General features: G+C 35.3%; 1 protein-coding gene across 4 annotated transcripts in view; it reads right to left on the bottom strand.

Moving 5' to 3' along the window:
• Positions 1-22,302, bottom strand: part of CLOCK (clock circadian regulator) — a 146,878-nt gene that overhangs the window by 78,263 nt on the left and 46,313 nt on the right. For all 4 annotated transcript variants that reach the window (XM_077757762.1, XM_077757766.1, XM_077757763.1 and 1 more), the window contains exon 3: positions 8,143-8,234. The gene's annotated coding sequence lies outside the window, so the exon portion shown is untranslated. The remainder of the gene's footprint in view (positions 1-8,142; positions 8,235-22,302) is intronic.

The following is a 22,302-nucleotide window of genomic DNA, read 5'->3' as shown; positions in this document are numbered from 1 at the left end:
AAACTGAAGATAACACAAAGAAATGGAAAAACATTCCATGCTCATGCATTAGAAGAACAAATACTGTTAAAATGTTAATACTACCCAAAGCAATCTACATATTCAATGCAATCACAATCAAAATTGCACTGGCATTCTTCTCAAAGCTAGAACAAAGAATCCTCAAATTTGTATGGAACCACAAAAGACCGCCCAAGAGCCAAAGTAATATTGAAAAAGAAAACCAAAGTGGGAGGCATCACAATCCCAGACCTTAGCCTGCATTATAAAGCTGTAATCATCAAGACAGTATGGTATTGGCAAAAAACAGACACATAGACTAATGGAATAGAATACAGAACCCAGAAATGGACCCACAAATATATGGCCAACTAATCTTCAACAAAGCAGGAAAGAGTATCCAATGGAAAAAAGACACTCCCTTTAGCAAATGATGCTATGAGAACTGGACAGCAACATGCAGAGGAATGAAACTAGACCACCTTCTTAAAATATACTCACAAACGAATTCAAAATGGATGAAAGACCTAAATGTGAGACAGGAAACCATCAAAATCCTACAGGAAATAACAGGCAGCAACCACTTTGACCTCAGCTGCAGCAACTTCTTACTTGACATGTCTCCAAAGACAAGGGAAATAAAAGCAAAAATGAACTACTGAGACCTCATCAAGATAAAAAGCATCTGAACAGCAAAGGAAACAACCAACAAAACTAAAAGAAAACTGACAGAATGGGAGAAGATATTTGCAACTGACATACTGGATAAAGGGTTAGTATCCAAAATCTATTAAAAACCTGTCAAACTCAACACCTAAAAAACAAATAATCCAGTGAAGAAATGGGCAGAAACCATGAATAGACATGTTTCCAAAGAAGGCATCCAGATGGCCAACAGACACATGAAAAAAGATGCTCAACATTGCTCACCATCAGGGAAATACAAATGAAAACAACATTGAGATACTACCTCCCACTGGTCAGAGTGCTAAAATGAAGAGCTTAGAAACAACAGATGTTGGCCAAGATATGGAGAAAGGGGAACCCTCTTGCACTGTTGGTGGGAATGCAAACTGGTACAGCCACTCTGGAAAACAATGTGGAGATTCCTCAAAAAATTAAAAATAGAATTACACTATGACCTAGCAATCACACTAGTAAGAATTTATCCAAAGGATATAGCAGTGCTGATTCGAAGGGGCACAGGTACCCCAATGTTTAGAGCAGCACTATCAAAAATAGCCAAATTATGGAAAGAGCCCAAATGTCTATCAACTAATGAATGAACAAAGAGGATGTGGTGTATATATACACAATGGAATACTACTCAGCAATGAAAAAGAATGAAACCTTGCCATTTTCAAAAACATGGATGCAACTGGAGGGTTATATGCTAAGTGAAATAAGTAAGTCAGAGAAAGACAGATATCACATGTTTTCACTCATATATGGAATTTGAGAAACTTAATAGATGCCATAGGGGAAGGAAAGAAAAATAAGATACAGAGAGTGAGGCAAACCACAAGAGACTCTTAAATACAGAGAATGTACTCACGGTTGATGGCGGGTAGGGGATTAGGGAGGTGAGGAAAATGGGTGATGGGCATGGAGGAGGGCACTTCTTGAGATGAGCACTGGGGGTTGTACGTAAGTGATGAACCACAGGAATCTATTCCTGAAGCCAAGACTACACAGTATGTTAGTTAACTTGACAATAATTTTTAAAATTACATATATATAGATATATACGTATATATGTATGTATGTATGTGTGTGTGTGTGTGTGTGTGTGTGTATATATATATATAGTGCAGAGACCAACAGCATTGGCATCATCTGAGACCTTGTTAAAAGACAAAACTGTAGACCCTATCCCAGTCCTACTGAACCAGAATCTACATTTTAACATGGTCTGCATGTGATCTGTATGACCACTTGAATGTGAGAAATAACACGCCAGAGCACAAGAAGAGGTAATATTTGAAAAAATTCTAAGCTACAAAATAGCAAATTTGCAAAGACACAGGCCTTTAGGAGATGAGGAAGCATATTTGAGAAACTTAGAGGAGACTTAGCATTTTCTTAAAAACAAAAAAACATTATTTTCAAGTTTGTGTATTTTTGAGAGAGAGAGAAAGCATGAGTCAGGGAAGGGCAGAGAGAGGGGAAGCGAGAGAATCCCAAGTAGACTCTGTGCTGTCAGCACAGAGCCCGACACGGAGTTCGAACTCACAAACCATGAGATTATGACCTGAGCCGAAGTCAGACACTCAACCAAGCCACCCAGTCGTTGAATTTTAGCATTTTCTTTAGAAAAAAATTAGTTATGTTACAACTTAAAGTTTTAATTACTAGAGGATAAAATAAGAATAAGAGCAAGTATAGAAGGATGAAGGCAAGTCAAGTAGGAAAGAGCATTATAAAGGGTCTCTTACCCACATTGAAGAAATTAAGGTTTACTACTTTAAAACAGAATCATAAGCCTAAAATCTGTCACCCTATAGTTTTTCTGAAGTGTAAGGCAGAATTTATTTACACAAGATACTTATACCCTATTGTCATGAGTTAAATATTGAACAACCACCTTAACGCTAATAAATACCCTAACAGTTTAGAGGCATGAAAAATTCTAGTTGTTTTTATTTAAAATTTAGAAAGTAGTGTAAATTAATATGTAGCATTAAGTGAAAAGAGATGAAAGGTGCTCTAAGAACATGGGATTCTAAAATATTCTATCATTGTTTTCAAATGTATAGTCATGAAAGAGCAAGCGAATACTCCTTGATTAATGATGCTGTGCCTCTGTGGCTATGGGTATAGAAATGAGACTATGAACGGTAAGAATTCTTAAAAGAAAATGAGTGGGGAGTCAGAGGTAAAAGTAAAAGGAACTAGCATTAGATAAAATACTGGTTTTAAGTGTCTGGGGGAACATCAGGAGATGAAACATGGAATTACAGAATTTTGGAGTTAGAAGAGACTTTAAAGATGATCTAACTACAACCCTCTGGTCTAAGAGACATACCTATCACGGTGATAATAGAGATTGCTTCTATCACTAGAACAAAAAGAACAGTGCAAAGGTAGCAGTCATGTTGGGTGAATTAAAAAAGAAGAGTTTTATTTTAAAGTTAAAAGGCCAGATCTGAGCCTTATTTATATGGCACCAAGTCTATGCTTCTTTAATTATCAAAATGTAGAAAACAGAGAAAACCAGAAAAAAAAACCAAGACCCCAAGAATTAGGGCTTAGACTATAGGAAGGGCTATATAGACTAAACCCAAAATGGTTTAGAAGATACAAGCTGATGCTTTATTAGGCTATTTTACTAATGCTGGTAATGGTATTCTTCCAAACATTTATTGTGTTGCTAAGTGAACGTAAGATTGTTATCTTTAACAGTCTAGTCCAAGATCTTTTCTCTACTTTTCTAACCAACTGACAGACATGCTGTATTTAAGGAAAAGGTAAAGAAGAAGTGAAATAGGTAGAACTAAGTACTCCAGAGCCAACTGTATAAAGATTCCCTTTAACTTCTTTAAATAAAGTGTCAAATTAATTCAAAACAAAGTGGTAATGGTGGGACAGTCTAAAGTTCTTGTCTGGGGACCAGTCCAAAAAAACTATCAAGAGTCACACTTGCATATGCTATGGATTCTAACAGTTCAATTTTAGAAGATATGCTGTGTCCCTACACACAGCAAGGAATTTCAAGTACATAATCTAATATAGATCAAATTTTATTATTAAAAGTCTCCTTTCTTAAATATTGACATTATTAGGCCAGCATAATATGCAATAATGTGTCTTTGAAAGGATCAGTTACAGATACTGAGATTCAAAGATTCACAAATTCAATTACCAAGGATCAAGTTACATCTAGGAATCAAATGCTCCTTTACATAAGCAACTTGAGCTCAAGGTCATTCAGCGATAGGACTTCCCAGCTTTCCATTGTTATTATTACTTTATGATGACAGAGGGCAAGGATGGCATAAGTCTTTTATAAATATCATTTTAAAAACAAGCTTTACAAATATTTATGAAATGGAGAGATATTAAGAACTAAGAAACTTTATAAAGTCTGCCAAATACAGAAGCAGATATGTTTTTAATTCAGCGTGCAACATTAAATATAATTAACAGAAAACCTCAGGGCCTGGAAATCTTTGCAAAAGAACCCTTATACATGAAACAACACACTCTGTATTAAAAATAAACTGTGCAGTATCTAATGACACCATACTAGTCCTCTGAATCACATTTGCTGTTACCCTCAAGGCTTTCTACTCCTACATCACGAATCTCTCCTTCAATAAATGGATTTTTCTGATCAACATCTTAGTATTTTACCTTAAAAACAAAATAAAACAAAAATCCTTGACCCAGCAACCCCCTCCTGGTACTGCTCTCCTTTTCTGCACCCTCTCACAAGGAAACTGCATGGCAGGGTACAGTTGCTGTCTCAACATCTTTAATTCCCTTCTCCCCCTTACTTTAAAATTTAGTGTGTATTTTCACCAATGTATACATTTCCAAAGTCTACAGTGTCCACATAGTTTTACAAGACTTATTAAAAAATTGGAAGTCCTCTGTCTTCTGAGCTCTAATTCCCACTTTCCACCACTTTCACCCCTTAAACAGTCTCTTCTGGCAGCTAACTCTCTGCTATCCTTTATTTTGCTACTTCTTTTAAATTTATTTATTTATTTATTATTGAGAGACAGAGAGAGACAGACAGAGCATAAGCATGGGAGGGGCAGGGGTGGGGGGAAAGAATATGAAGCAGGCTCCTGGCTGAGCTGTCAGCACAGAGCCCAACATGGGGCTTCAACTCACAGCACGAGATCATGACCTGAGCTGACATCGGACGCTTAACTGACTTAGCCACCCAGGCGCCCTATTTTGCTACTTCTTGATTCCTTCTGTTTTAGGTAGGGTGCCTACACACTCCCAACTTATTCAAGCTGTCTCAACGGAATTATTAAAAGTGTCTCCCTATGCTCTCAAAAGAGTCTTATTTTTTAAGCATCATCTACTGAATTCCACTAAGAAAAATAACAATTTAATTCTTTTTGACTCTCCATCCTTACCTCATTTTACATGTATACTTGCCCAAATTCCCAATATCGTAATTTTGGCTAGGTGGTTATATTCAGAGTTAACATTATTATGACTCTGTAAATGCAATTTGCAGCTGAGTCATACAGCATACTACAATTACTTCCCCTTTCTAAATAATTTTCCTTGGAGTTAGTAATTGTTTTATTATTGACTTACTTTTCTATAGACCTATCACCAATTCAGCCCCAAACTCTTTCCTGTCTAAATCTCCTAGTATCTTCAAACACATTACACACTCTACCAATTTAATCTTAAAGCTATTTATCTTAGTGCCCTTTGACCTATTCCTGTTGGACCTGGATGCTCTTTACAATCAGCAACCAGCAGTCATCTTGGGATCATTATTCATAATCTTCCTGGTGACTTCCTGGGTCTCTACTAAAGTGCATTTTCTGCTTCTTGTATCCTATGGCTTCATCTTTTTTAGTTTACTTATAACACCCCCGAAAAGGGGACATGGCAGATAAGGATTTTAAAAATCACAAGTCTGAAACTGTCATCAATCTATACTTAATCAATAGTTCAGCTACATACTGAATACTGGATTGCAAATAAGTTTTCCCTCAGAATTATGAAGGCTCCACTGTCTTCTAATTTCCAGAGTATTCTCAAGAAGCCCATAGCCATTCTGATTATTGATCTTTACATGTGACCTATTTCTCTTATTCTGGAAGCTCCTTTGTTTTAAATTGTCCTACTGATATGTCTTATTCTGGACTTATTTCCATATACATAATGGTCACACTAACATTTCTAATTTAATTGTTTTTCTTTCATGTTTCACAGATTTAGCATCTCTTCCAACCTCACTGAAACCATTAAGTAATAGTTCGTATTTGTTTCAATTTTTACCTACTTTGTAAATGGGGTAAATTTTACCGACCTGGTCTCCTTTTTCCCTAACTTGGTAAATTCTTTTGGCATAGTCTTTGGCTCTCACATAAGAGGTTCTCCTAAAATGCTCAGAGATCTCTGGCTCCCAAATCATTTAAGAGTGTGGTCTAAAAAGATCACTGAAACTCTGTGTGACAGGTCTTACTATGAACTTTAGCAGGAGTATCATGTTGGAATATTTCTTCGGGGAAATTCTTTAAGTTGGTATCTTCAGCTCCTTTCTCTTAGTTACAATTTCCAGAGAAGAACCATCTAAACTACTGACTGAAAGATTGTAAAAATCTGGTAGTCCAGGTTCTGAATCTATTTTCAATATGGTACCCCCATTTTCAACCATGTTTGGTGCATCTCAATTTTAAACTTGTTGGGGAATAAATCTCTACTCTTCTGCTAAGACAGGGAAGGGGTAGTTGCTTGGTATTCCAAGGTCAAGAAAAAGGTCTATGGAGTATAATCACCTCTTAGACAGACTGGCAACAAATCAGCCTGTTTTTAGTTCCACTCGTATTCCTATTTACAGAAGTAAAGAGTGCTGTCAATTCCTGACATTTCAGAGGCTCTATAGTGCTGTAAAGTTTGATTCTCCGCATTCTCACAGCTGACTTGGGGCTCTAGGGTCTATGTAATACATACCACACTTCCTTTTGCTTTTCAGGCTCTAAATTTTTTTGCATTTGTTTCCTCTCTTCTTCTCTTTGCTCTTATGAAGTTAGTTTTGTTAAAAAAAAAAAAAATCCCTTTACTTTAGCTTTAATGAAGTTTCAAGGGGAAAAGAAGGAATTTAATTGCATTTTTTGCCATCTTTAACTAGAAATTCCCCATTTTCTCTTCATGAATTATAATCAGACTTTCATCCTCATCCACTCCCACTGAAATGGTTCACTCTTATTAGAGGTTAAAGGACATTCATGCTGCCAAATGCAATCAATGGCTGCTTTACTCTACTTTACGTCTTAGTAGCATATGATATAACTGATCAATTCTACATTTATTAAATACTTTTCTCTTCTTGCTTCCTGTAACAGAATACTTTCCTGATTTTTCACCGATCTCACTGGTGTTCCTTCTCCTCTGATACTGGCATGTCCCAAGACTAAATCCTTCACAATCTATGTACACTTCCTACATAATTTCATCTAGACATATGCCTTTAAGTATCTCTCTATGCCAATAACTCCCAAATCCACATCCCTAGACATGATTCTCAACTTCAGAATCTTATATCCAACTACCCTTTTGAGATTTCTACAGATCTTACAGGTGTCTAAAATACTATACAGCAAAACAGAACACTTGACTTTCTCTGTAAATTTGCTACTTGCCCGGATTTCTTCTCCAACCTGAATTCCATATACTCTTCCTCTCATTTATTATACTGCAGTCACATTTTCTCTCTGTTCCTCAAGCATTCGATGGTCATTTTGGTTTCAATGCTTATAAATCTCCTCTCTCAGATCTTCACAGGGCTGGCACATTCTTGCCATTCAGATCTTAACTGAAATACTCTTCTTAAATGATGGCTTTCAAATATTTCATTATTTCTTTCAATTATGAAAGCAGTCACCAGTCTCTGTAACACATTATGTATTTTAATTCTGTGCCTTGAACTAATAACAAATGTTTCATTGGCTTATTTGTCCTCCCTCCTTTTAGAATGTAATCCTAATAAGAGCAGGAACAGCTTCTGTCCTGTTTATCAATGCATTCTCAGTATCTAAAATAGTATCTAAATATACGGATACAATAAACGTTTTGGAATAAAGTAATACAACAGGAAAAAATTTTGAATAAAACATTCCTCAAATTAGTGTGTCAAAACAGTTTATGGGGATGCCTGGGTGGCTTAGACGGTTAAGCGACCGACTTTCGCTTAGGTCATGATCTCACGGTTCGTGAGTTTGAGCTCCGCGTCGGGCTCTGTGCTGACTGCCAGCTCAGAGCCTGGAGCCTGTTTCAGAGTCTGTGACTCCCTCTCTCTCTGACCCTCCCCTGCTCACACTATCTCTCTCTCTCTCCTAGAAATAAATAAACCATTTAAAAAAAAAAAGTTTATGGATTCATTTATATATTTTGCTGGAAAAATGTCATTCCAAAGTACATTCTAAAATACAACCTTTTCATTACCTTTCGTGTTTTCTGGATCTTTTAAATTGCTTCTTCAGAAAACTATAGGTTCAATGTATTCTTCTATATGGCTGACCATCAGTCTCAGAATTCTGTTTAAACAACAAAATTATTTATTAGAGTTACTCAACTTATATAAGTTTATCATAAAAAAGTTTTACATAAAATTTAGAACTTAAGTCACAAAAGTGTACATAACAAATGATAAACTCTACAAATTCTTTTTAAAAGACAACTTAAAAATAAAGAATGAAAATAATTTAATTCTAGTACAGAAGTTAAAAGACAAAAGTATAAAAATAACAACTACAAAAATGCACTAATAGGATATACAATAGAAAGATGTAATTTGTGATGTTGATAACAAAGTGTAGAAGAGAGAGAAGTGAAAGAATAGATTTCTAAATGTAATCAGTTTAATATAGATTGTCAAAACTACAAGATGTTTTATTTAAGACCCATGGTTAAGCACAAAGAAAGCACCTAGAGAAGAGCCACAAAACGAAATGAGAAAGGAATCAAAGCATGTCACACATACACACAAAAAAAATCAATAACAAAACACATAGGAAGACAACAGGAGGAACAAAGTAACAGAAACCTCGAAGACAGTCAAAAACAAATAACAAAATGAACACAGTAAGTCTTCCCTATCAGTAATTACTTTAAACGTAAATGGACTAAAATCTGCAATTAAAGAGTCAATAAATGGATCAGAAAAAGTACATCCAACCATTTGTTGTCTACAACAGACTCACTTTAGATTTAAGGACATACAGAGGATGAAACTAAAAGTGAAAACATATTCTATGCAAATGTAACCAAAAGAGAGCAGGAAGGCCGTACTTATATCAAACAAAATAAACTTTAAGTCAAAAACTAACAAGCGACATAAAAGGATGTTATATAATGATAAACGTATAAAAAGGAAGATGTAACAATTACATATATATTCAGCACCAGAGCACCCAAATATCTGAAGCAAACAATGATAGAACTGAAGAAAGAAATAGATAGCAACACAGTAATAAGAGATTTCAATATCCCAGTATCAATAAGGATAAAACATCCAGACAGAATAAGAAAACAGACACTTTGAATAACATTACAGACTAACACAACTTGACAGACATATTCAGAACATTCCACCCAACAGCAAAAGAATAACATTCTTCTCAACTGTACATGGAATATTCTTCAGGACAGATCACATATCAGGTCACAAAACAAATCTTAATAAATTTAAGAAGACTGAACTCATACCACCTATCTTTTCTACCCACAATAGAATAAAACTAGCAATAGATAACACAAAGAAAATGAGAAAATTCACATATGTATAAAAATTCAGCAATAAATGGATCAAAGAGGAAATCAAAAAGGAAATTAGAAAATAACTAGAACAAACAAAAACATATAAAAACTTATGGGATGTAGCAAAAGCAATACCAGGAGGGAAGTTTACAGTGGTAAATATTACATTTAATAAAATCTCAAAAATAAACCCTAACTTTACACTGAAAGGAACAAGAAAAAAAAAATCCCAAAGTTAGCAGAAGGAAGGAAATACTCAAGTAGATGTAAGCAAAACAGAGGACACCACAGAAAAACCAACAAATTGGGTAACCTAGAAGAAATAGATAAACTCAACCTACCAAGGCTGGTCATGAAGAAGTAGAAAATCTGAACACGCCTATAGCTAGTAAAGATAGTGAATCAGTCATCAAAAACCTTTCAATAAAGAAAAGCCTAGGACCAAAGAGATTCAACAGAGAATTCTACCAAACATGTAAAGAATTAATTACAACCAATCTTTCTCAATCCCTTCCAAAAAATTGAAGAGGGAACACACCCAAACTCATTTTCTGAAGCCAACATCACCTTCACACCAAAGCCAGACAGACCCCACAAGTAAAGAAAACTACAGGTCAATATTCCTGATGAATAAAGAAGGGCGGAAATGGTGGGGGAAAGGGAGAGAGGCAAACCATGAGAGACTCTTGAATGCTGACAAAAACTGAGGACTGATGGATGGGGGGGGAGGGGGGGATGGGCATGGAGGAGGACACTTGTGGGGATGAGCACTGAGTGTTATGTGGAAACTAATTTGACAATAAACTATTTGTAAAAAAAAAAAAAAGAAAAGAAAGAAATAAAAACATTAAAAATTAAAAAAAAAAAGAATATAAATACAAAAATCCTCAACAAAATACTAACAAACCAAATCCAAGAGCATATTAAAAGGATAATACAGCATGACCAAGTGGAATTTATCCCTGGGATGCAAGGTATGTTTCACCATACAAAAACCAATATGATATAGCAAATCTATAAAACAAAGCATAAATATCCCACAAATACATCAGTGAAGAGCAGGCATTTGACATAATTCAACACTGCTTCATGACAAAAACACACAACAAACGAGCAACAGATAACAATTTTCTCAAGGTAACAAAGGCCATATATGAAAAGTCCATAGCTAATATGATCAACAGTAAAAAAACTGAAAGCTTTTCATCTAAGATGAGGAAAAGGCTAAGATGTCCACTCTTACCACCTGTATTCATCATCATACTAGACATTCTATCTAGAGTAATTAGGCAAGAAAAAAAAAATGGCTTATACAAATTTTAAAGTAGGAAGTAAAACTATTCCTGTTCACAGATGACATGATCTTACATGTAGAAAACCCGAAAGATTCCACCAAAAAAAAAAAACAAAAAAACAAAAAAACAAAAAAAACCCCATCAGACTAATGATAAATGCCAAAGTTGTAGGACAAAAAATTAATGTACGAAAATCAGTGGCATTTCTATGTAGTAACAACAAATAATCTGAAAGGGAAATTAAAAACACAATGCCATTTACAACAGCGTAAAGAAGAATAAAATAATTAGGAACAACCTTGACCAAAAAGGCAAAAGACTTGTACACTGAAAACTACAAAACATTACTGAAAGAAGACACAAATAAATAGAAAGATATCCTGTGTTTAAAGAAGATATACTATCATTAAAGTGTCCATACTACCCAATGTGATCTACAGACTCAATGTAATCTGTACCAAAATCCCAATGGTATTCTTTGTAGAAATTGAACAAAAAAATCTTAAAATTCATATGGAACAACAAAGGATCTCAATTAGTCAAAACAATCCTGAGAAATAGGAACAAAGTTGAATGCTTCACACTTCCTGACTTGTAAACATAAAACAAAGCTACAATACCAAATGGTATCGTAGTGGTATAAAGATGAACACATATATCAACGGTGAAGAATAGAGAGCCTAGAAATAAAAGCCTAGGCATATATGGTCAAATGATCGTCAACAAGTGTGCCAAACTGAATCGAAAAGCATACTGTCTTTAAAATATGGTCTTGGGAAAACAGTATATTCTTATGCAAAAGAATCAAACTGGATGGACTCTACCTTACACTATACACAAAAATCAAATCAATATGGATTAAAGACTTAAATGTAAAACTTGAAACTATAAAACTACTGGAGGAAAACAAAAGGAAAAATTTCAGGACACTGGATTTGGAAATGATGTCTTGGATGGGACACCAAATGCAAAGAAAACAAAAGCAAAAATAGAAAAGTGGGACTCCTTCAAGTTAAACAACTTCTGCACAGCAAAAGAAACAACTGAGTGAAAAGGTAATCTATGGAATGGGAGAAAATATCTGATAACCATATATATCTGATAAGGGGTTAATATCCAAAATACGTAAGGAAACTCTACAACTCAGCAAACAACAAAACTCCACAAAACAGCCCAAATAAAAACATAGGCAAATGACTTAAACATTTCTCCTAAGACATACAAATGTCCAACAGATATATGGAAGATGCTCAAAATCCTTAATTATAAGGGAAATGCAAATCAAAACCACAATGAGATATCATTGCACCCCTGTTAAAATGGTCATTATAAAAGCAAAAACAAAAACACAGAACACAGAAAAAATGAAGTTTGGCAAGGATGCAGAAAAATTGGAATTCTGTTCACTGTGGGTGGGAATATAAAAGGGTGCAGTTGCTATAGAAGACAGCAAAGAAATTTGTCAAAAAATTAAAAATAAAACTACCATATGATCCAGCAATTCCACTTCTGAGTATTTATGCAAAAGGAGTAAGAATAGGATCTTGAAGACATCACTGTACTCCCATGTTCATTGAGCATATTCACATAGCCAGAAGTAGAAACAACCTAAAAGTCCATGGACAGATAAAATGGATACAGAAAATGTGGTATGTACATACAAGGGAATATTACTTAGCCCACGAAAAGAAGGAAATCCACTGATATCTGACAACATGGATGAATCTTGGGGACACAATACTAACTAAATAAAATGAGCCAGTCATAGAAAGACAAATAATGCATCATTCCACTTACATGAGGTACTTAAAGCGCTCAAACTGACAGAAGCACAAAGCAGAATGGTGGTTGTCAGGGGCTTGGGGAAGGGAGAAATCAAGAATTCCTTTTTAATGGATATAGAACTTCATAGTCATTCAAGATAAAAAAGTTCTAGATATCTGCTATATGCATAGCTAACAGTAATAAACACACTTAGAAATTTGAGAGAGTAGATTTCTTTTCTCTCCATCCATTTAATCTAAATGTCTTTATATTTACAAGGGGTTTCTTGTAGACAACACACAGTTGGAGCTTGTTTTTTGATGAACTCTAACAACCTCTGCCATTTAATTGGTATATCTGAACTGACATTCAAAGTGATTATTGATACAGTTGGCCTAATATCTACCATACTAATCATTGTTTCTACTTGTTGCTTTGTTCTTTATTCCCATTTTTGTCTTCCACTCTGTCTTTTGTGGTTTTCGGCATCTTTGTATGATTTTTTGAGCAGTTCATAGGATTCCTATTCTCTTCTTTCTTAGCATATTATGGTTTTTAAAACCTTTTTTAGTGGTTTTTACTTTTTTCAGTATCTTTTTTAAAATGTTTATTTGTTTTGAGAGAGAGAGAACGTGTGCAAGTGCAAGCCGGGCAGGGGCAGAAAGGGAAAGAGATAATCCTAAGCAGGATCCACAGTCTGTGCAGAGTCTGGCACAGGGCTTGATCCCATGAATCCTGAGATCATGACCTACACTGAAACCAAGAGTCGGACACCCAACGAAAAAGGCCATCCAGGAACCCCAATTTTTACTTTTTTAAGTGGTTACCCTTCAGTTTATCATATACATTTAAAATATTTTTTCATATATATGTATGTGTACAAATATATATACACATATACACACATATATTTTTTTAAAGTAAACTCTACCCCCAACATGGGGCTTGAACTCCCAACCCTGAGATCAAGAGTTGCATACTCTACCGACTAAGCCAGCTGGCCACCTCTACAATATACATTTATAACTATTCCAAGTTCACTTTCAAATAAGACTATACCACTTCACAAGAAGTATACCTTATAATAACCAAATAAACCTAATTTCTCCCTCCTATCCCTTGTATTATAATTGTCATTCATATAATATATATAACTTACATATAAGCATGTATAAGTGTGTGTATGCATAAACACATAAACATGTACAGTTAAATTCACTATTGCTATTATTATTTTGAACTGTTATTTTAGATTAAGAAAAATAATTTTTTTTTACCTTTACTTACCTCTTCAATTCTCTTTCTTACTTTACAAACTTCCAAGTTTCTGATTTATACCATTTTTCTTCTCTCTAAAGAACTTTTAATATTTCCTTCAAGACAAACCTTTTATCAAAAACTTTCCTCAATTTCTGTTTGAAAAGTCTTTATTTCTCTTTCATTTTTGAAGAATAGTTTCACAGGGTAAAGAATTCTAGCTGTTGAGTTTTCCTCTCAAACTGTAAAAAATGTCCCTCTACTTTCTTCTTACTTGCACGGTTTCTGAGAAGTCAAATGTAATTCTTTGTTCTTCTCTCTAGGTAAGGTGTACTTTTTCCTCTGGTTTCTTTCAGGATTTTTTTCTTTATATCTGATTTTCTATAGTTTGAAAATGATACACTTAGGTTGTTTCAGGGGGGCATTTATCCTTCTTGGTGGCCTCCAAGTTTCCTGGGTCTTGATTTGGTATCTGGCATTAATTTGGGGAAATTCTCAGTCATTATTGTTTCAAATCTTTCTTCTGTTCCTTTCTCTTTCTCCTTCTGGTGTTTCCATTACACACATACTACAAATTTTGCAGTTGTCCAACAGTCCCTAGATACTCTGTTCTTTTCAGTCTTTGTCCTCTTTGCTTTTCATTTTTTGAGAATTCTACTGAGACATCTTCTAGATCAGAGGTTCTTTCCTCATGTGTTGAGTCTACTAGTAAGCCCATCAAAGGTATTCTTCATTTCTGTTACAGTATTTAATCTCTAGCTCTGTATCTATCTCCTGAGGATTTCCATCTCTCTGCTTACACTGCCCACCTGTTCTTACATACTATTTTATCCATTAGATCCCTAAGCATATTAATCATAGTTATTTTAAACTCCTCGTCTGATAGCTCCAACTATGCGATGTCTGTTTCTGATATTTATTCTGTCTCTTCAAGTTATGCTTTTTGCCTTTCGGTGTGCCTTGTAATTTTTTCTTGATTGCTGGATATGATGTGTACTAGGCGAGAGGAATTACTGTAAACAGGCCTTTAATAACATGGTGGTGAGATGTGGAGGAAGGAAAACATTTTACAGTCCCAAAATTAGGTCTCAGTCTTTTGTGAGCCTGTGAATCCAGACCGTGTACTTTACCAATGTTTCTCTAGATTTTCTGCTATTCACCGTGGGAACCTGGTCAAAATCCTGAGGTAAATCTCATGATACTGTTGAGGCACCCCTGTGACTGAGGCCCTTTGGAGTTTTCAATTGTCAAAGTTACCCATAGTAAGGCTCTAGCAATATGTCAATAATAGTTCTGATTCTGCAGTGGTTTCTGAGGTGCTTTCCACTTGTGAGTCTCTGTTCTAGGAAGCTGTGACTTCTTATATTTATTTGACTCTCCAATCTTGGGAAGACTACCTTGTGACTGTGAGGTTTTTCACTGGGTCCTCTTCTCTCTTATACATCCAAGAGTTGTTGTTTTTTCAGACTTTTTAGCTTTTTATTTGTTGTTAGGATCAAGTGGTGACTTTGTTTTCTTTTTGCCATAATTTTTTTAAAAATCCCTAAAAGCTAGTGTCACTTTAATTAACAAAAAATAATTTTTCTTTTAAGTAGGCATCACGCCCAGCACAGAGACTAATATGGGGCTTGAACTCACAATGCTGATGAGATCAAGACCTTAGCTGAGATCAAGAGTTGGACACTTAACTGACTGAGCCATCCAGGCACCCCAATAAAAAATAATTTAATGTTTAAGTCACAAAGTATATTTTTACCTAGAAACATTTCAAGTAAAAAAAATTATGATAGACTCAATTTCTTTCTTTTATTTGTTTAACTACTGGGTTGTTGGGGTTTTTTTTTTTTTAATGTTCATTTATTTTTGAGACAGAGTGTGAGCAGGAGAGGGGCAGAGAAAGAGGGAAACACAGAATTTGAAGCAGGCTGTAGGCTCTGAGCTGTCAGCACAGAGCCTGAAGCGGGGCTCAAACTCATGAACGAAAGATTACAAACTGAGTGGAAGTCAAATGCCCAACTGACTGAGCCACCCTGGTGCCCCAGACCCCATCTTTTTCAATTAGAATTTATATTACAGTTCAAAATTACAGAAATATAAAGGTACAATAAATTAGATTAAGGCTCTCAATTATTTAAGTCAGTATTTAAGGATTAAAAGAAGTTCAAGCCCTATGTTAGAGATTACACGCACTTAATAAGTTGAAGGAACTAGTTAACAAAAGATTTCTTAAGCCTTTTCCTATAATAGGCTATGGTACAGACTAATGACATGATCTAAAGCACAGTAAGACCAACTGTATAGAGGCTGCCACAATATTTACTATTTAATAGTATTCCCATGAATTAGTTCCCAATAGTTTCAAACTTACGTATATTCTTTATAAGAAAGTACTCAAAATTTGATAAAAGTTTAATCAAATGATTGCTTTAGGAATGCCAATGAACACATATGAATTACTACCATGGAAGTCTCAGCATCAGCTAATGAAGAAAAGGTCATGACCCAACAGTGATTATTTGCATCATATTTAATAAAACATCACATATGCCTGGTTCACATTTGGTTTCTTTCACCATCTCCCTACTTTGTGTGTACGTGTGTATATACTTTGGTTTTCATTTTCACCTTCAAAATGGAAAACCAGGGTGAATTTTACTCAAAATTCTCAGTGTAGAAAACCTCAGGATTTCAGTTATCAAGGTTATTTCACTGACAAGAAAAATTAGGAATTACTGTGCTCTACTTTTCAATGCAGAAGTGGAAATTCACTGTAACATTCTCATTGACAATATTCTTCTAAACCATGAGGGTTTTTTTTTTTTAAACAGGAATGATAATTTACTTATTCATCTATTATCAGGGCCTGTCAGAATATTTGACAAATACTAAATACTCAACTGGCATCAGTGAATAACTCAATTAACTGAGACCAACTCAACCTTGCCACAAAATTAGTACAAAACTCTACACTCAAGTCTGCTTCTGATCTATCCAATGTCCACTCTAAAGTTCTTTAAAACCAAGAATATGATTGTGCATGCAATGGAACAGCAACAAAAAAGGATATTCTGCTGGCAAAAAAATGGTATTTTTTGAGAAAGTGGGATTTTTGATAACAAAAATACTCCTGGAAGCTGAAGAAATAAAACAACAATAAATGGTCTGAGTCAAAAGCACCAGAGCAACAGAACTGAATTCCTAAAATGTGCATGAAGCAAAAGTAGAAGCAAGATCCCAGTGTCCTAGTTGAAGTATTTTGGGTTAGCATTCCCCAGTCCGAATTAAAGCAGCTAATAAACAGCATGCTGGAAGAGTAAGCACAAAACTTAATACCTGTGGAATTTAGAAAGGCCTGGATGAAAATCTTTGGATAGTTTACTTAACCATCCTCCGAATTCTTACTTTTGGGGGTTGTTGTGAAGAGTAAAAGGTATAAATAGCATAGGATTATTTATTTTTATTAACAAAATAAAGACAAATAGCAACTCCCCCTTTAAAAAAACAAAACAAAATAAAAGGCTTACATATTTGCAGCATGACAAAGGGTTATTATCTATTACCTTAGATGATCTAAAAGTTACTTAAAAAACATCAAAATCCACCCATCCAAAATAATCAAGAAGTATAACTAGGGGTGCCTGGGTGGCTTAGTCGGTTAAGCGTCCGACTTTCGCTTAGGTCATGATCTCGCGGTTCGTGGGTTCGAGCCCACGCGTCGGGCTCTGTGCTGACTGCCAGCTCAGAGCCTGGAGCCTGTTTCAGAGTCTGTGACTCCCTCTCTCTCTGACCCTCCCTTGCTCACGCTGTCTCTCTCTCTCTTAGAAATAAATAAAACATAAAAAAAAATCAAAATGATCAAGAAGTATAACTAAATGAAGCACAAAGAAAACAAATAGCTAATAAATGTAAAAGGATTCTGGCCAGAAGTCAAAGAAACTTAACTAAAAACTTGTCATAGTTAAATATTAGTGATTCCTTAAAAATTATACTTCATATATTTATCTATTGTTCAGCAAACACTTACTGAGCACCAATACAAGTGTCCAACACAATGGTAATGGTAGTTTTAAAATGGCAAAACAGACATAGCCACTGCATTTAAGCACTTTCCAGAGGTATGCACAATACCTCTGTGAATACACAGGAGGGACAGAGGTTAAGGATGCCTCTTGAAAGAAGTAATCCCCACGTCACGATCTGAAGGATAAATAAAATTCACCAGGCCAAGAAACAGAGAACTTTGATGTATAGGTAAAGGTTTGGAGACACGAGAAAGAAGGGTACTGCAAGTAGTTCATCATGTTTAGAGCAAAAACCTAGGGAAGGCATGGGGTAAAAACTGGTGGTAAGAGATAAGAATGGTGAGGTGTGTGTATCATGAAAGGCCATGTGAAGGTTAAAAAGAAAGTCACCCACCCCTGAAAAGCAACTGAAAAAAACTGAAGTAGTTTTAGGTAGGGAACTAACATTAATAGATTTGTTCTTCTGAAATATTCTGGCTACAATATACAGAATGGAATGAAGAAGGCAGGACTAGAGTTAGGGAGACTAATTCTAGGAATTAGTTAGGAAATAGGGTACAGAGGCTATATAAAAGAACTTCAATATATACTATATGACTAGACAGAACTTGGGGATTGTCAGGAAGCAGTGAGGGTCAAGAACCACCCAAATTTTGGCTTGACAGGAAACTTAGGAAGAATAAGCTGGAGGGAAATGGAAGGGAATGATATTAGAAGCAGTGTCTACCATTTATTGAATATTTACTATGTGCCAGGCATTCCTCAAAGTCTTCTCTCATTAAAGACTCTCAACAATTATATGACATAAGCTCTGTTATTATCTCCATTTTACTGATGAGGAAATTGAAACACAAAGACTATAGGTAAGCTAATCAAAGTCAGCAATAAAGCTGAGATGTGAACACTGATAGTTTAGTTTGAACTATGCTCTTAATCACTATGTTACAAATACCTAACATTTACTTCAGATGATGGATTCAGTTTTAGACATGTTGTCTTTAAGGTATCTAAGGGATATGCAAGGGGAAAAACATCCAGTAGGCAGTTAGAAATGAGCATGGCATTTAAGAAGGAACTGGATCAAGATGTAAATTGCAAGTCATCAATATAAACATATAAATACAATGACGGATGGGATTCTCTAGGAAAAACATATAAAATAAGAAAAAGAAAGGTTAAGATTGAAACTTGATGAAAATTTAGTATTTTAGAAACTGGAAGAAGACTAATAAAATGGGAAAGAGGCAGAGCAAGGAACTTAAAGAAATGAGCTCTGCCTATATTCTGAAAACTATAAAACCTTAATGAAAGAAACTGAAGACACAAACAAATGGAAAGATATTCCATGATCATGGATTGGAAAAGTATTGTTTAAAATGTCCATACTACCCAACGCAATTTACAGATTCAATGTAATCCCCATCAAAATACCAGTGGTATTTTTCACAGAACTAGAACAAATAATCCCCAACGTTTGCATGGAACAACAAAAGGCTTCAAAGAGCCGAAGCAATCTTGAGAAAAGAAGAAAGCCGGCGGTGTCACCGTTGCAAATTTCAAGATACACTACAAAGCTATAGTAATCCAAACTGTATGGTACTGGCACAAAGATAGATAGATTAATGGAGTAGAATGGAAAACTCAGATATAAATGCATATATGGTGAATTAATCTACAACAAAGGAGGAGACAATACAGACAGTCTGTTCAATAGATGGTGCTGGGAAATGGATTATTACAGTGCCATAATAAGAAAGATCTTGCTATTTGTGACAGGTGGACCAAAGTCAGAGAAAGACAAATACCATCTGATTTCACTTACATGCAGAATCTAAAAAACAAAACAAATGAACAAACAAAAAGAACAGAAAGAAACCTATAATATAGAGAACTGTAGTTGCCACAGGAAGGGTGGTGGTCAAGAGATGAACAAAATGGGGTAAAGGGAGTGGCAGATACAGGCTTCTGGTTACAAAATATATGTTATGGGAATAAAAGGCACAACACAGAGAACATAGTCAATGGAATTATAATAGTATTGTATGGTGACAGATGGTAGCTACCCTTATGGTGAGCATAGCATAATGTATAGAGCCGTCCAATCACTATGTTGTACTCCTGAAACTACTATAATATTGAGTTAACTATATTTCACTAAAACAAAAATTTTTAAGTAATCTAAATAAGAATCAAATAAAGAAATGGGCTCTGAAAACAGATTTCCTGGGTATGAATTATAGCTCAGCCCTTTATTAGCTATGGATCTTTGACTAGTCACTTCTCTACACATCATTTTTTTGGACAATAGTGATAGGTACATATAGTTGTTCTGAGGATTAAATATGTTACATGTTTGGGACGGTATACAGAAAACAGCAAGTGAATTTTAAATATGAATAGTGTTAAAAAATAAAATAAATATGATTAGTATTAATAATATCAACTAGATGGAAAAGGATCAAAGAGACAGAAGAAAGCCAAGAAGGATTAGCTGTCACTAAAATTAAAGGAGAAGAGTGTTTTGTGAAGTTAACAATGTCAATATTGCTGTGCAGATAAGATAATGACTCAAAAATGTCCATTTAATAACAAAGAGTTTGATACTTTTTAAAGGAGGTATGAAACAGACACTGAACACTGCTTTAAGAAAGTGAACTTGAAAACCCATTTTTAAAAAATATATAATTTTTTGTCAAGTTGGCTAACATACAGTATATGCAGTGTGCTCTTGGTCTGGGGGATAGATTCCCATGATTCATCACTTACATATAACACCCAGTGCTCATCCCAACACTCCAACACCCATCACCCATTTTTCCCCTCTTCCCTTCACTTCCCCCCCATCAACCCTCAGTTTATTCCCTGTATTTAAGAGTCTCTTATGGTTTGCCTCCCTCCTTTCCTGTTTGTAACTATTTTTCCCCTTCCCATCCCCCAGGGTCTTCTCTTCAGTTTCTCAAGATCCACATATGAATGAAAACATATAGTATCTTTCTCTGATTGACTTATTTCACTTAGCATAATACCCTCTAGATCCATCCATGTTGCTGCAAATGGCAGGATTTCATTCTTTCTCATTGCCAAGCAGTATTCCATTGTATTATACATACAAAGAAGAAACATCTTCTTTATCCATTCATCAGTTGATGGATATTTAGGCTCTTTCCATAATTTGGCTATTGTTGAAAGTGCTGCTATAAACATTGAGGTACATGTGTCCCTATGAATCAGCACTCCTGTATCCTCTGGATAAATTCCTAGTAGTGTTATTGCTGGGTTGTAGGGTAGTCCTATTTTTAATTTTTTGAAGAACCTCTATACTGTTTTCTAGAGTGGCTGTACCAGTTTGCATTCCCACCAACAGTGCAAAAGTGTTCCCCTCTCTCCACACCCTCGCCAACACCTGTTGTTCCCTTGTTACTGTTAGACATTCTGAAAGGTATGAGGGGGTATTTCATTGTGGTTTTTATTTGTATTTCCCTCCTGATGAATGATGTTGAGCATCTTTTTATGTGTCTATTGGCTATCTGGATGTCTTCTTTGGAAACATGTCTATTCATATCTCTGCCAATTTCTTCACTGGATTGTTTTGTTTTTCGGGTGTTGAATTTGGTAAGTTCTTTCATAGATTTTGAATACTAACCCTTTATCTGATATGTCATTTGCAAATATCTTTTCCCATTCCGTCCATTGCCTTTTAGTTTTGTTGGTTGTTTCCTTTGCTGTTCAGCAGCTTTTTATCTCGATGAGGTCTCAGTAGTTCATTTTTGCTTTTAACTCCCTTGCCTTTGGAAACTTGTCAAGCAAGAAATTGCTGCGGCTAGGTCAAAGACATTGTTGCCTGCTTTCTCCTCTAGGGTTTTGATGGTTTCCTGTCTCACATGTACATCTTTCATCCATTTTGAGTTTATTCTTGTGTATGGTGTAAGAAAGTGGTATCTAGTTTCCTTCTTTTGCATGTTGCTGTCCAGGTCTCCCAGCACCATTTGCTAAAGAGACTGTCTTTTTTCCATTGGATATTCTTTCCTGCTTATCAAAGATTAGTTGGCCATACCTTTGTGGGTCCAATTCTGGGTACTCTATTCCATTCCATTGGTCTATGTGTCTGTTTTTGTGCCAATACCTTACTTTCTTGATGATTACAGCTTTGTAATGCAGGCTAAAGCCTGGAATTCTGATGCCTCCTGCTTTGGTTTTCTCTTAAAACATTACTTTGGCTACTGGGGATCTTTTGAGGTTCCATACAAATTTGAGGACTGTTTGTACTAGGTTTGAGAAGAATGCCAGTGTAATTTTGATTGGGATGCACTGAATGTATAGATTGCTTTGGGTGGTAGTGACATCTTAATATTAATTCTTCTAATCCATGAGCATGGAATGTTTTTCCATTTCTTTGTGTGTTCTTCAATTTCTGTCATAAGTTTTCTACAGTTTTCAGCACACAGACCCTTTACATCTTTGGTTAGGTTTATTCCTAGGTATTTTATGATTCTTTGATGCAATTACCA

This window comes from Crocuta crocuta, unplaced genomic scaffold, assembly GCF_008692635.1.
Source record: "Crocuta crocuta isolate KB4526 unplaced genomic scaffold, BGI_CrCroc_1.0 scaffold282, whole genome shotgun sequence".
NCBI classification, from domain to species: Eukaryota; Metazoa; Chordata; class Mammalia; order Carnivora; family Hyaenidae; genus Crocuta; species Crocuta crocuta.
This window is presented reverse-complemented; position numbering and strand designations above follow the sequence as displayed.